This window comes from Lupinus angustifolius, chromosome LG17 (genome assembly GCF_001865875.1).
Source record: "Lupinus angustifolius cultivar Tanjil chromosome LG17, LupAngTanjil_v1.0, whole genome shotgun sequence".
Taxonomy (NCBI): domain Eukaryota; kingdom Viridiplantae; phylum Streptophyta; class Magnoliopsida; order Fabales; family Fabaceae; genus Lupinus; species Lupinus angustifolius.
In genome coordinates this window covers 12,331,579-12,347,571 of record NC_032025.1, presented here as the reverse complement: position 1 = coordinate 12,347,571, position 15,993 = coordinate 12,331,579, and the positions used below count along the sequence as shown (strand labels likewise).

Here is a 15,993-nt window from a genome sequence, read left to right as displayed (position 1 = left end):
ACTTTTTCTATGATTGTTTTGCTAACTTCAAAGGAAGATAAACTAATAGATAAATAATGTGTCTTCCACTTTCAACCAATTTATCTTAAAGATTATTGATTCATTTCAAATAAGCAAATTCAACACTACTATACATATCAATGATGAGTGTCAAGTTGATTATCAAATATCACCAAATTTGTTAAACAAAAATCACGTGGATAAAATTTTGTAAATACAATCATTTTTGTTATATCAAAACTAGAGAAAAAATTGACTAGACTCAAATAAAATATACGAAGAAGTAGCTGAATATTTATTTCGGAGAAACGATCATGAAGTTTTTTAAGTTGTATATCCATAATATTTAAAAATTATTGAACACAATAATAATTTTTTCCACGAATCATGTCATTTACAAAAAATAAATTTTGGATTATAAATAAAAGTGTAATATCCATGCAAAAATTTTTATACACAGTCACTATATAATTGATAATTTATTTAGGTTATTTTATTTAAAAGTCCATAATAATTAAATATTGATGATAGTTAATAGAAGACTCGTGTATAGAACTAATAGAGTATCATTGCATATACTTTTCTCTATAAATAATATACATATATTTTTTTCAAAAAAAATCTACATAGCACCGTCAGTATGCCCAACTAAAGAAAGGTTAAGATTTTCATCATTTAATATGCATTAGATTGTTGAAGAACACATACACCCCATCTCTTAGAATTATCATAAGAACATATTCTCTTAACAGATTTATTAACAGCTGTGGTTCTGCAAGTTAATTCACTACTCCTTTTTTCACTTTCACAAAGTATCTTTTGGCAACATGTTGAGATAAATATTAAACAATTAAACTATAATGTACAAAAAGAGTAAAATACCCAGATTATGAAGAGATGGAGGCAACAATCATCGGAGAAAAACAATCAAACGCTGAACAGAAACTCGAAGAGGCCTGCACGCACCTAATAAAATAGAAATAAACAATTATAAAGTATCTACGTCGATCATATATAATTAAACAAATTTTCTGTCTATATAGAAGAATTAAATGAAACTCTGCTAAAATATTCATGGTAAAATGCATTATATGTAATTATGCAAGAAGATAAACATTTTACTTTCACATGACTAATCAAAAAAAATTGCATGACCATAACTTAATTAGACACTTATATTATTATATGTATATTTCACAAGGAAAAAGGGTGAAACCCAATATTTAAACATAGTAGTGGTTCCACACTTTCACTTTAATATTAGAAGAACGAAATTTGGACGAGCTGGGAGCTAGTTTCTTTTTAAATGTTAATAATGAACAAATTGAATTAGAGATCGGATGTATGCAACATTTATAAGATCGTGAAGATTTTAAAGTGAAGATATCATAAGACTCATCTATCCACTATATAAAAGAAGAGATTTGCCATAAGAAAACTTTTTAGTTGGTGTAGGTTAGCATTATGCATTAAGATTTTTGGACAAAATTAACTCTTCCATATTAATTGTAATAATTTTAGTGATAGGGGTATTTTCATAATTTCCATTTTATCAAAAAATTCACCCATCCCTATCTATCTTTCCCTTTCCTATTAAGCTACTTATCTCAAAAGAGCAAAAACCCCTCCACCATCAAACTAGATATTGCCCTGCCACCGCTGCGTCCGTCAACACCACCGCACCACAGTAACGTTGTGGCCCACCCGCCCAGCACCGCTAGACTCGTACATGAATTTAGAAATGGAACCTAAGCTTCATACCATCGCACATGAAAAATATATTTGATGAATTGTCATAACGAACCCCTCTTTAATTGAATTGAATTGAATTATTTCAACCCAGGACGTCATTCTTTATCTTATCCACTTTTGTTCTCTTGAATTTATAAAGTCTTTAGTTCTTGCGTATGGGTTATTTTGTTTATGTGTAGTGATATGTTCAATTGTGTAAATGGTCTGATGGTGCTGTTGGGTCTGGCGGGTGCTGGCGACTGTGTTCCAATGATGTTGTTCGGTGGTGCTAATGCAGTATATGGTTTTGGGTGAAGAGATTATTGGTATTTAGAGATAAGTAGCTTAATGAGAAGGGGAAAGAGGGTTAGGGATGAGTGATGAATTATATATTTTTAAATGAAAATTATGGAAATACCCATGTTACTAAGTTTATTCTATCTAAAATACTAGGGTTACTTTTGTCCAAAAAATTTGATGTACAATACTAACCTATTCCCCCTAAAAAACCTCCTCACGTTAGCAAATCTCATAAAAGAAATCATAATATATAACCTTACCAAATATAGTCTTCATTCTTAAGAATATGATCAACTAAAAAATGAGCATAAAAAAAGTTGAACTGCAAATCTGCAATAACAAATGGAACCCCACAAATATAAAAATGAAGTTAAATCAACAAATGTCATAAATTTCATATTTTGCCAATTTTCATAAAGAATGGGGTGGTTCCTAAGAGAAAGACATGAAAAAAGATGAAAGGGGAGAAATAGTATAGAAAGTGGTTTTTTACCCATTTAGTTGAGAAGATAGAAGAGGTGAAGAGGATAACAATGACATGGAACAAACAAATTTTTTTTCTCACCAAATATGAGGAGAAAGGTGAGGGAAGAAGGTTGGATTATGTAAAATGATAAATAAGGTATTTGAAAACCATTCATTTTTAACAAATATTCTTCTTTTGAGCACATTTTTGTCTTTTTAAAATATAAATCATTTTAACAAAATGTGGTTCAGTTCGGTTCAGTTTTTTTTTATTTGAAACTATTTAAGTTCGGCTCAATTCACGGTTTTGGAAATTTAGGAACTGTTAGAACTGAACCGTATATTAAAAGATATTTTTTACTTTTATATTTGGATGGCTAGGATTTAAAGTTATAAAATAAAATAGGATTAAGAATTTATGATTATTAACACATTTTGACTATAACAAAGAAAAGCTAGACCATAAAAAACAATGAGGCAAAATATAAAAAATAAATTACTAAACAAAATATCTCAACCTAAATGTGAGAATGCAGTAAATAAAGCCGAACGAAGCCCGAAATTTTAACATGAGTTGTTTTGTCTTTAATGTTGTCATTGTTGTGGAAACAAATTTGGCTAAAGGTCTTGCATTATTTAAATATATTATATTCTTAAATTAGTAATAAAAGATTAATAAGTCGTTGGTCTAGTGGTGTAAGGGCTCACTAGATCCTTAGGATGATTAGAATTTCAAGAGTTTGATTCCTATGAGCGATATTTTTGGGAGGGTCAACCATGAATTTCAAAAGGGGTTAATTCCTTATCAATAAGGTGATGAGATATTATTGATACTACAAAAAAAAGTAGCAATAAAAGTTGCTTTTGTATTTTGTCCGTATACGAATAGGGTGTGAGAGAAGTTTGGACTTAGGCTTTATTTGGTTGCACAAGAGAAAATAAGAAGAGAGAAAGGAAAATGTGAGAAAGAGAAAGAGGAGAAATAGAGTAGATTTTAGTGATGTTTGGTATAAGAGAAGAATGAGAGAAAATGAATAGAAAGAGATATTTAATTCTCTTTCCTCTTTTGTTTGGTTTAATAGAAAATGAGAAGAGGGAGATGATATTATGATTCATATGACAAAAATGTCCCTAATAATATTTAAAAAATTGAAGGGCATTTATGTCACTGCATGCAAAAATTTCATCTCCTCCCACTTTCTCACCAAAGGAGGAGAGAAAGTTTTTTGTGTAGGACCCACATACTTTTTAGTCTCATCTCTTTTTCTCTCTTCTAAACCAAACAAGAGAAATTTGCATCTTCTCTTCAATCTCTCTCACCATTTTCTCTCCACTCTACCAAAGAGAGGCTAAAGAGAAAAACATGTGATTTGATTTGATTTGATTGTGTTGTGATTTTTTGAAAACTGATTGATCTGGTTCGGTTTTTGATCCAACTCTAGAAAATAGGTTGATCTAAACTGAACTGTATAATTAAAGAGAGGAAATCACAATATACAACCTTACCAAATATAGTTTTAGTTCTTAAGAATATGACAACTAAAGTAAATAAAAAGTGGAATTTCATTAACAAATGAACCCCGCAAATATAAAAAAATAATGTTATATCCTCTACAAATCGTTTTAGCTCTAGAAAGTGATATATGTCACTTGTAAACAATCATTAATAAATAAAGTATCACTTTGTGACATATGTCACTTTATAATGTTATGAAGATTTATTGGATAATTTAACAAAAACATATATCATTTTCTATATAAAAATAAAGCTAAATCAACAAATGTCATAAATTTCATATTTTGCCAATTTTTATAAAGAATGAAAACTAAAACTATGAAATGATATGAGAATGCTATAAATAAAGTAACAAGAGTTGCTTTGTCTTTTATAATGTGAGTGTTGTGGAAACAAATTTGGCCGAAGGTCTTCCATTATTTAAATATATTATATTCTTAAATTAGTATAGAAGTTGCTTTTTCTTGTATTTTCCCAGCGGTATACGAATATGATGTGAGAGTCATTAGGAATAGTCTTGAGAGGAGGTGTGGGTAATTCTTATTTTTGGGCCTCATAAATTAGTGTGTCTTGTCCTGAGTACCTACCACACTCCATTAGGGTCGACCTTGTAAATATATTGTTTTGATGTTTTGAGCCCATGACTTTTAGGTTATTAGGTAAGCAATTTTATTGTGATATATGTTATTAGAGGTGTTTAAATTTAGATCGGTCCAAAAATAAAATAAAAATTTGATCGAAAATAAACTAAAAAACTGAATGTAATTGAATTATGTTAGATTGATTTTTTTTAAAACCGATTGATTTGGTTCATTTTTTGGATCAAACTCTAGAAACCATACCGATCTAAACTGAACCACTTTAATTTGGCTTATTATGAATATGCACACAAACAAAGTTATATGATTAAGTCTTTAACACATGAGTTCAATAATGTTCTGAAACAAGTTAGAATACAAATTTAACAATCAATTAGTAATATGATAGATTCAGTAACATTCATTTAATAATATGACTAAAAATATGTGTTCACTAAGTAATATATTATATTTGTTTTATTCTGGTATACATACAATCACAATGAAGAAGAAATCAATACTAACTGCCAATATAACCAATTGTTTCTTTTTTTAATGAGAATATTTTGTTATGAATATAATGTTCTTACCCATTGTTGTGATACTAATTATGTTATGGTCTTTGATATAGTAATTTTAAATTTATAACAATAGTTGTTTGTTTTTTATAGTGTATGTAAATAGTATTGTAATAATATTAATATGAATTTATGTAAATTTGTCACTTTAAAGTGTATTAAACTTAATATTTTAATCATGCTTATATTTTTTTGAAGTATATGGGTGGAAATAGAATATTTTATAAAAACTCAGTTCAAACTAATCCAACCTGTATATAATATTTGGATTAGATTAGATCAAATATCTTAATATAAATAAATCGTATCAAATTGTGAATTAGTTATGTGTTTGTATCTGATGAATTTTTTTGGGTCTAAATATAGAATCAAACTGACCACCAACATCCCTACATGTTGAGGTATTGACTATGTCATCCTAATCTTTAAGGATTGTTATGTATTTTAAATTTTGCAATTTGTAATTACAGTTTTATCATCGTTATTTTTATGTCATTTTTTATTTGTACTAAACACCATGTGTAAGTAGATTAATATGTATTATGTTTATATTAATCAAATTAGTATGAAGCAGATTCTTCTATATATATATATAACTTTGAAATTCTAGTTGGATAAATATCAATTTGGAAGAGGTCTGATATTAGGTTTAATCATTTTAAATGATTAAACCTTCTGGTCGGACCGAATGGTTTTATATATAATTAATAATTTTTATCTATAAATATATAATTATATATAAATGTATATTTTATATAAATAAATATTTATGTATAATTATATTTAACTAATATCTCTCCATCTTTTTCTGGACCAAGTTAAAAAAAACATTAGAGTAATGTTCCATTTTTTAAATTTTAAGTGAACCGTGAACTTGCAAAGTTATTTTCATTTAACCGAATTTAGTATGATCAGACCAGAACTTTTACGGTTCAAAACGATCAAACCACTCATTTAATTAGATTTCAAACTAAAACCCTTTACAAGTTCAATTAACAATAAACTGGTTGGACTGTCAATCTGATTCTCTTAAGTATCAGATTAAGCATGTTGCCTGACATGTTACAGTTTTCTTCTTCCGTTTTTCGTTTCAATGGCCACGTATATTGCTTCCAATAAATCCATTTCAAAATTCACGACTTCAACTTCACTAAATTAAACAAATCAATTTCATTTCATACTCACTCCTAATCTTTCGCCAAACAACAAACTCCAAACCTCACAAGTTCACCATCTCTACCACGTCAACCAAACCAATCCCCACTCCCTTAACATTGAAACTGAATTCTCTATAGTATTGGAGAAGTTTGTGACATGTAGTCTTAAACTTTTAATTCTTTTTAACGGTACAAATTTTAAATAAGAAATTATAAATTATGAAACTAATTTGGATCCCTGATAATTCCAGTAGTGGAGAGAGGATTTCAGCCTCTTAACACTTGACTACAACCAATTACCACAAACTTCAACCCATCCTTAGTCATATCATCCCATCAAAATTCAAATGCAACATTAGACAATGTTAGCCCATGTTCGTCAACCTCTCCTTCCTCATTCTATTCCAATTACACATTACCATATCTTACTGAGGTACATATGAGTGACACTTACTTGTGATTGATTGAAAAAATATATTTAAGTTAAAATTTAATTATTAAGTATTTTTATGACCAATCATAACTCATGATATATGATATATGGAGTGACACAAATTATAGAACAGAAGATGTACCCCTTTCCTACCCACACCTCAAAGGCTCAAACTACACCATTTGATAGAATTCCTAATAACTTTTGCAATTAAACACAACAACAACATCAATGCACAAAAGAACCCCCGTTGGCCCAATCCACACACCATATGATCACAAGATCCAGTCATAGTACTTTCAAACCCAAACAAGTTTAATTGGCAATCAAATTTCCATTACTTGATCCCATGGAGCCCCCTTGCATCACACAAGCACTAAAACATCCTCAAAGGAAAGTTGTCATGTTTGAAGAATGTAATGTGTTGCTTACTACGGGCACATGGACTCTTGAGTCTTGAGTCAAAACATGATTACTTCAACACTATTGGTAATAAATGAGTTTATAGAATGAGTTGCCAAAGGCTTCCACCAGTATCCTGACATTGGTTATAGTGATACGTTCAATCATGTCATCAAACCACATACGATGAAGCTTGCTGCTTCAATTCGCTCTTGACACAAACTTTCCCCTTAAGGATCTAGGCTCTCAAAGTCATTTTCTTAGCATTGAATTTGTTTCAACTACAAATGACGTGTTTTTACTCGACATCACTATATTCATGACTTCATCCATAAAGACAATATCTATGATGCTAACCTAGTTTCAACATCCATGTCAACTAATATAAACATAGCAAACAATACACATATGTCTACCCATGATCAACATGAATATCACAAACTTGTGGGTTCTCACAATACAACACCGTCTCTTTATTGTTGATTTCATTTACTTAAAAATAATTAAAACACTTTATCATCTAATTGATTTATGAAATTTGAATAGTCTGGTTGTATTTCATGTCTTATCTTCATATCCACTTTAAGGGGAAATAAGTATATGACCAACTCCGTCTTTTTGCTATCAACTTAATTTATTAAATATTTTATAATAATTTGATTTGCTATTAATCTCATTTTACAAAAAAAAAATAATATAAAAACGATTTATTTAATCCAAATCCAATCAATTTTAAATCACAACTATGCAATATTGATTTCCCTATTATACAAAGGGATATATAAGAGTAAGATAAACTCTTATCACATAGAAAAATAATTTTTTTTAAGGGGGTAAAAATCTATTCAATTAACAAATGTATTGTTTTAATACAGTCGGACGAGATACTAATATCTTCCATAATTCATAATCAACTCTCGAGTTCAGAACTTAGGTTCAATGATCATATTTTCCAAACTGACATAAAATATAGTTTCTATATTTCAACCGCAAAAAACATAGTAACGACTTCAAACCTTTTGGAGTGGTCAAAATCGAATTCACATTTTCTTAAATTGCAGAACTGATGTTCAACTAAACAAGTACGTCCTTTATTATTTATTATGTAAAAAAAAGAAAAAAAAATTATGTCCTAAATGTCATCTCTTGGTTGTGCGAAAAGCAACATACTATAGCAAAATCCTCAACTAAGACAAAAGATATGAACATTAGTTCAACTTTTGATAACCTTCTCTTGTTCAAGGAACTTTTTATAGAGAAACATATTCCTTTACGATTACAACTCATCATCTACTTTGACTATAGATGGCAAAATGGAAAATGCTTATAGGCATGCACTTATAGCCCATATTATTTTGCAAGCAGAACATACAAATTTCATTCATTTTCCCATTAAGCCATGTCCGTTTATCTGCTAAGCCCACAAATATTTCTATTGGGCAACATAAGCGGCCCAAATGTATAATTTAAGAAACAAATCCAAATATATTATGATGTAATGTAATTTTTAATGTCTCAAAAATTATGAACTAATGAGATTTGTTCAACTTCATATACAATATCAAATGTTTTGTTAACTTTTTTCTCTTCAACTACTTTATTTATTTTCTTTTGCTTTTATTATATTGATTTTTTATTTTTTAATTATTCACCCATGTCTGCGAGTCACCCACACCCACATGTCTATTAGCCCATTTTAAAAAGGACAACACATGAAATTGTCCATTAGGACAATACAGACATGTCCACATCCACTTAAATTTTGCAGGCATTTATGGGCAAGACAAAATGGACAAGACAACCCGTCTTACCATCTTTAACCCTCATAGTATTTGAGCACAAATCTCGATGCCAATCTAATATTTCACTTACACGTCTTGTTATTCATTCATTTTATGCTAAACCTAATGTTAAACAAGGACCTACAAGTCCAACACATACTCTCCACTCATCAACGTTGACCTTTTGAACATATATCTACCTACATCTCGACAGTTTTCTCATATCTAAGTTTGGTGTCGTTTTATCTCCACCATCTTGTTAGGGTGTGTTAGAGTATTTATAAACTCACCCTAAACTTATGAATTTGTTATGTATTTTAAATTATGGATTATTTGTAATAATCTTTTTATAGTATTTTTATCTATTTATTGTTTGTAACTAAACATGTATAAATAGATTAATATGTATTACGTTCATTCGTCTTTTTTATAGCGTGAGGCTCACCCTCGTGTTGGAACACAATTATAAAAAACAGAGAAAGGAGAAGGTATTTGTATGTGAAGAAGAAGAAAGAAAGACAGTAGGAAGAAGAAAGAGAGTATGCAATTCAATGAGAGTAAGAGAAAATGAGATTATGCAGAAAAGGGAATTAAATGGTATTGATTACTTGTTCAATGATTAACATTGCCTATTTATAGTAAGCTTGAGTCCAACTAACTAACTGATTTTTGAAATACTACTATTTTTAACATCCCCATAATTCGAAAATCAACAATAACAACAACTAAGACATCCACAAAATTCAATCAATCTCAGCTTCTTGTACACCTATTTTCTTCCTCAATTCCTTGAATCTCTCTATGTTGAGAGGCTTGGTCATAATGTCTGCTAGTTGGAGCTCACTTTTGCAGTGAGAGAGCTTCAGTTTTCCCTCTACAACTTGTTGTCTAAGGTAGTGATATCTTGTCTCGATATGTTTACTTCTTCTATGTGAGACCAGATTTTTTGCCAAATCGATTGCTGACTTGTTGTCTATCAGCAACTCAATCTTGTCTTCAATGTCGATGCTTAGTTCCATTAGCAAAGAAGAAAGCCACATTGTTTGGCAAGCAGTGGCACACACAACAATGTATTCAGCTTCACAAGTTGATAGTGCCACAACCTTTTGCTTTTGAGAACACCATGACACTGGAGCACTTACAACCATAAACACATATCCCATGGTGCTTTTTCTGTCTATCAAGTCCCTACACCAATCTGAGTCAGAGTAGGCCAAGATTTTTGAGCTAATCTTGTCACTTTGATGAGGGAAGTTGATGCCAAAATCAAGTGTTCCTTTCAAGTATCTCAGAATTCTCTTTGCTGCCAACATATGGGAATGCCTTGGATCACACATGAACCTGCTGATTAGTCCAACACTACATCAAATTTCTAGTCTTGTATGGCAGATGTATCTCACAAGCTGCCAACCATTTGTCTGAACAATGGTGCATCTACAACTCCTTCATGCTCACCCTTGTCTAGTTTGAGGTATATTTCAGCAGGAGTTTCAGAGGAATTGCAGTTGAGCATGTTGAATTTTGTGAGGATCTCAAGAATATACTTCTTTTGATGCATGAATAAGCCACTTTTGGTGTGCTGAAATTCCAAGCCAAGGAAATATGCTAGTCTTCCTAAGTCAGTCATTTCAAACTCACCTTTGAGGTTCCTTTTTACTTCTTCAATTCTCTGTTGACTGCTTCCTGTGATCAACAAGTCATCCACATACAAGTATATGAACAAGGCATCACAATTATGGTTCAGTGACTTGATGTATACACCATACTCGACCTCACACTTTTGAAAACCATAGGCAGACAAGAATTTGTCAATCCTTTTGTTCCATGCCCTTGAGCTTGCCTCAAGCCATAAAGTGCTTTCTTTAGCTTGAACACTTTATCTTTTGCTCATGAAGTCTGGTGGCTGAGATACATAGACTAATTCCTCCAAAGGGTCATTCAAGAAGGCAGATTTAACATCCAATTGCCAAAGACTCCATCTGTTCCAGCTATCTATTGCAAGAATGAGCCTTATTATTTACAATCTTGCTACTGGTGCAAACACCTCTGAGAAGTCTATTCCTTCCTTTTGCATAAAACCTTTGACAACTAGCCTTGCTTTGTGCTTTAACTATAGTGCCATCTGGTTTTAATTTCACCTTGAAGATCCATTTGACTGTTATTGGCTTCTTTTTAGGTGGTAATTCTGCCAATTCCCAAGTATCATTCTTCTCTATGGACTTGATTTCTTCAAGCATGGCTGCTCTCCAAGTGTTGCTATTTACTGCTTCTTCATAACTAATTGGTTCAGTATCAGCATATAATGCCATGTGTTGAACAACCTCACCTTCCTGACTCACTAAGTTATCTGAATTTAGCACATAGTCTGATAGCCAAGAAGGAGGATTCCTTATCCTTGTTGATCTAGTGTTTGATTGTTGAGTGTATGCAGGTGTCTCTCTTCTCAGTTCAGATGTCTCAGGGTCATCATTCTCCCATTCGATGTGTAGTTTTGCCAAAGGGTCAGAGTTTTTGTTTAGCTCATTAACTGAGCTTGCTTCATCAAACTGCACATCCCTGCTAAACACCACCTGCTTGGTTTCAAGGCTATACAACTTGTAGGATCCTGTGTTGTTGTAGCCAAGGAAGATCATTGCTTCACATTTATCATCCAGCTTTGTTCTCCTTTGGTCTGGTATGTGTCTATAGTAGATTGAGCAAAAAAATCTCAAGTGTTTCACTGTTGGTTTGATTCCTGACCATGCTTCCTCAAGAACTTTATCTTCAAGCCTCTTGGTGGGACATCTATTGAGTATGTATGCTGTTGTTGAGGCTGCCTCACCCCAGAATTCATTTGAGAGTTCTTTGCTTTTCAACATGCTTTTAACCATATTCATTATGGTTCTGTTTCTCCTTTCTGCAATCCCATTATGTTGGGGTGTGTAGGAGGCAGTCACCTCATGCATGATCCCTTGTTCACTGCAGAAATTGCCAAATTCTCCTGAGTTGAATTCACCTCCACCATCTGTCCTTAGGATTTTTAGGCTCTTTCCTGATTGTTTTTCTGCTTGGGCCTTGAACAGCTTGAACATTGAGAATGTCTCATTTTTGTTTTTCATTAGAAACAACCAAAATTTTCTGCTTAGCTCATCCACAAATGTGATGAAGTATCTGCTCCCTCCTAGTGATGGTGTGTCAAGAGGTCCACACACATCAGAGTACACCATATGCAGAAGTTCTTTGGCTCTGGATGGTGTATATTTGCTGAATGAGGACCTTGGTTGTTTGCTTATCACGCAACTGTCACATATCTTCTTAGGATGTTGGATTAGAGGTAGCCCTGCAACCATGTTTTGTGTATTCAATTTACTCAAATCTCTGAAGTTCAAATGTCCATATCTCATATGCCATAGCCATGAATTTTCTGCTAAAGATAGAGCAGACATGCATTGAGATTCAATGGTTGCTAAGCTTATCTGAAATGTTCTATTTGGAGCCATTGATGCTCTCATTACCATCTTTTTCTTATGATCATAGACTTCTAGTGATCCATCAATTAGACCCATAGAAAAGCCATTTTCAAGTAGTTGCCCCATGCTAATCAGGTTGCTCTTCATGTTTGGCACATAGAGCACATATGTAATCATAGCATGTTTACCATCTTTTCTGTTTATCAACACATCACCAGTGCCTTCAGCTTGGCTCATTCTGTTGTCAGCAAATCTAACATTGGTCTTCTTCCTCTCATCAAAGTTCACTAGCCATTCTCTATGTCCTATCATATGGCTTGAACACCCTAAGTCTATGTACCATACATCACTATTCTTGTTTACTTGGTTTGTAATCATCATGAGCAATAAGGGTTGTTCTTCACTTTCGGTTGTTGTTTCTTCTTTGACCATATGAGCTTCTGAGTGTGACTTGCCTCCATCATTGTTTGATCCAAGAGAGACCCTGCATTCATTTGAGAAATGTTCAGTTCTATTGCAGTTGAAGCACCTTATTCTCTTCCTATCAATTGATCTTCTGCCACCTCTCCATTGATTTAAGCTTCCTCTTCTTTCCGAGTCTTGTGTGCCATGACCAGTTTTGTCATTATCCTTCTGCTTGAAATTCTTATGATTTCCTCCTCTGAAATCTCTTTTTGCACCCCTGCTTTGAAATTCATTCCTTCCATTCAAGCTCCTTCTATCTGTGAATTGAGCTTGCAGTGCTTGATCAACTGGTCTCAAATTGGACCTTTCAATGAGTCTTTGCTCATGTGCTTCAAGGGATCCTTGTAGATCCTGAACCTTCATCTCTTCAATCTTCTTGGATTCCTCAATTGCCACAACAATGTGATCAAATCTTAGAGTCAATGTTCTTAGGATCTTCTCAATTATAGATTGGTCACTGATTTTCTCACCGCATGCCTTCATCGCATTAGTATGTGTGATCACTTTGTTAAAGAATTGTGCTACTCTCTCATTGGATTCCATCTGCATCAATTCATATTGGCGTCTAAGTGTTTGCAACTGTACCTTCTTCAACTGTTCTGCCCCCTGGTTGAAAGCTTCAAGGATCAGCCAAGTTTCTTTTGAGTTCTTTGCACCAGAAATCTTTTCAAAATGTGCTTCATCCACACATTGATGCAGTAGGAACATTGCCTTGCAATCTTTCTTCTTGTTCTCTTTGTGCATTCTTCTTTGTTCTTCTCTTCCTCCTTCAATGAGGGGTTGGAATCCCTGCTCAACTATTTCATCAACTTCTTGGTACCCCATCAACGCCTTCATTTGTACCCTCCATTTGTTCCAATTCTTCCCATCAAGAATTGGTAAGTTTGCTGGGAAGTTGCCACTGTTGTGTCCCATACTGATTGAAGCTTCTTATGTTCTTGCTTTCTTCAACCTAGCTCTTGATACCAAATTTGTTGGAACACAATTATAAAAAACAGAGAAAGGAGAAGGTATTTGTGTGTGAAGAAGAAGAAAGAAAGTAGGAAGAAGAAAGAGAGTATGCAATTCAATGAGAGTAAGAGAAAATGAGATTTTGCAGAAAAGGGAATTCAATGGTATTGATTACTTGTTCAAGGATTAACATTGCCTATTTATAGTAAGCTTGAGTCCAACTAACTAACTGATTTTTGAAATACTACTATTTTTAACACCTCTTAGCTCAAAGAAAATAGATGGATATAATTTTATTCTAGTAGATATAAAAATGTTATGAAAATAAGAGACACACTTAATAACTAAAACTATATATTACAATGACATATGACAATGAATAGATTATTCGTCTGTGTTTTTATATTCTATTGTTCTTAGCTATTCAACATTTTGTTGGTTTTTTGTTATTATTTCCAGGAGTCCATTATTTCATTTTGAAATACCCTATATGCTTATTCAATAGAAGTTGCAAAACAGAACAGGCTATTTACTTCTCATAAATTTCATTCCAACATTTTCAACATAAAATTAAAACTTTATTAGAAAGGGGCATAGTCAATTTATTAACAAATATATAATAATCATGTTCTCTCAAAACAGTAAAGAAGAATTCCAGTTAGAGCTAACTGATGAAAGATACGAGTAAAATCTGTATGAAATGTACTTCTTACAAGTTCTACCAATATGTCAGAAGAATAAATGAATTTAATGACTACCTGATGTACATGGTCCAGTAGTCTTTTAGGCACAACTTCCTGGGCTATCATCTTCATAACTTCCTCAAAATGGATCTTCGTCCCATGGTCTTTCAACTGCCTAAGCATATGAAACAATTAAAAAACCAGAGTTCAGTCTATAAAACAAGTCAACAACAACCAAGCCCTTACCCAGTAGGGGTCGGTTACATAAATTAGAAAGAACAAATACATACCTGCTCCATCAGGTACCGAGTCAAATCTTTTACTCCAGCACCCTTCAGTCCCGATATCATGAAATGCCTATATAATGAAAAACATAGGAATTAGAAGCTAGCTAAAGAACTAGAGTCATTCCACAGAAAAGTTACAATCAAACTGCAGACCAGCACCCGAGTCTTCTTACAAGAAACTCGCCTTTGATTTGGTCTTGGTCGAGCTCCCATATGTTTAACCAATTGTATCACTCTGGAATCAGGCCTACATCGATGGAACGTTAAAATGAGATGGATCACTAATAGCAAAAAAGAGCTAAACAAAATAAGCAACTAAAGAACATGTACAATAATGGGCAAAAAGGTGAATAAGAGAAAAGAGTATGGCGACACCAGATTGCATTTAAGACACTAAAACCAATAATCTACACAGGCCTTCAGTGGTGCAGACAACCAGAAGAGCAGTAAAAGAAGAATATGAATGACTAGGATTGACTAGGACTGACTAGAGATGAATACTTATAGAAGAGAAAGAAAATACATATTAGTGATATAAAACTTCAACACATTCAAAGATATAAACAACTGAATCTAAAAACAGGAACCATAAAGTCTATCCACCTGTTTAGATGTGAAAGCAACTAATTGATGAGGTATTATCATGACTTACCTGGATATTTTCGTCATGCACCAGACATTTTGGTAAAGACGTTCTTCTTTCCATAAGAAAGCATCACAACATACCAACCGAAAAATAATAGTAGTCAAATGGAACACGTCAAATTTTCCTCATGAAGGTAGCCCACCATGGACACTGCCTCATCATCCCAAACTAAATAGACTTCATTAGTGGGAGGTTGAGAAGCAGGAACTTTGTTTGCAATTACTGTAGATGGCCCAATTGAAGGACCACCAGTATTTGGACAAGAAGAATATGAATGGGAGTTACTAGCTATCTCTCCTACAAGAAACAAAAGTGAGACGCAAATGAAAATAACTACAATCATATACGATAAGCATAATCACATGCTAAATAGTACTAACTAGATGCTTAATATTTCAAAATCGACAAGAACTGCCTTGGATGTAAGACAATCAACTGCATAAAAACCATTAGGCATAAAACCTGTAAAAAAGGATTAGCACCAATTACAAGGTCATGTTCATGCAAACATACAAGGAAATTGCTATCTGTGATTATATTGGTAGACTCTCACCACATTGCATACTTAATT

At 32.7% G+C, this 15,993-nt stretch overlaps 1 long non-coding RNA gene across 1 annotated transcript; it reads right to left on the bottom strand.

Annotated features, from left to right (window-relative positions):
* LOC109331055 lies at window positions 14,401-15,528 on the bottom strand. Its single transcript, XR_002105736.1, has 3 exons — window positions 15,429-15,528; window positions 14,780-14,846; window positions 14,401-14,664 (listed from the first exon to the last, which is right to left on the bottom strand). It is a non-coding gene; the product is annotated as an uncharacterized LOC109331055 (long non-coding RNA).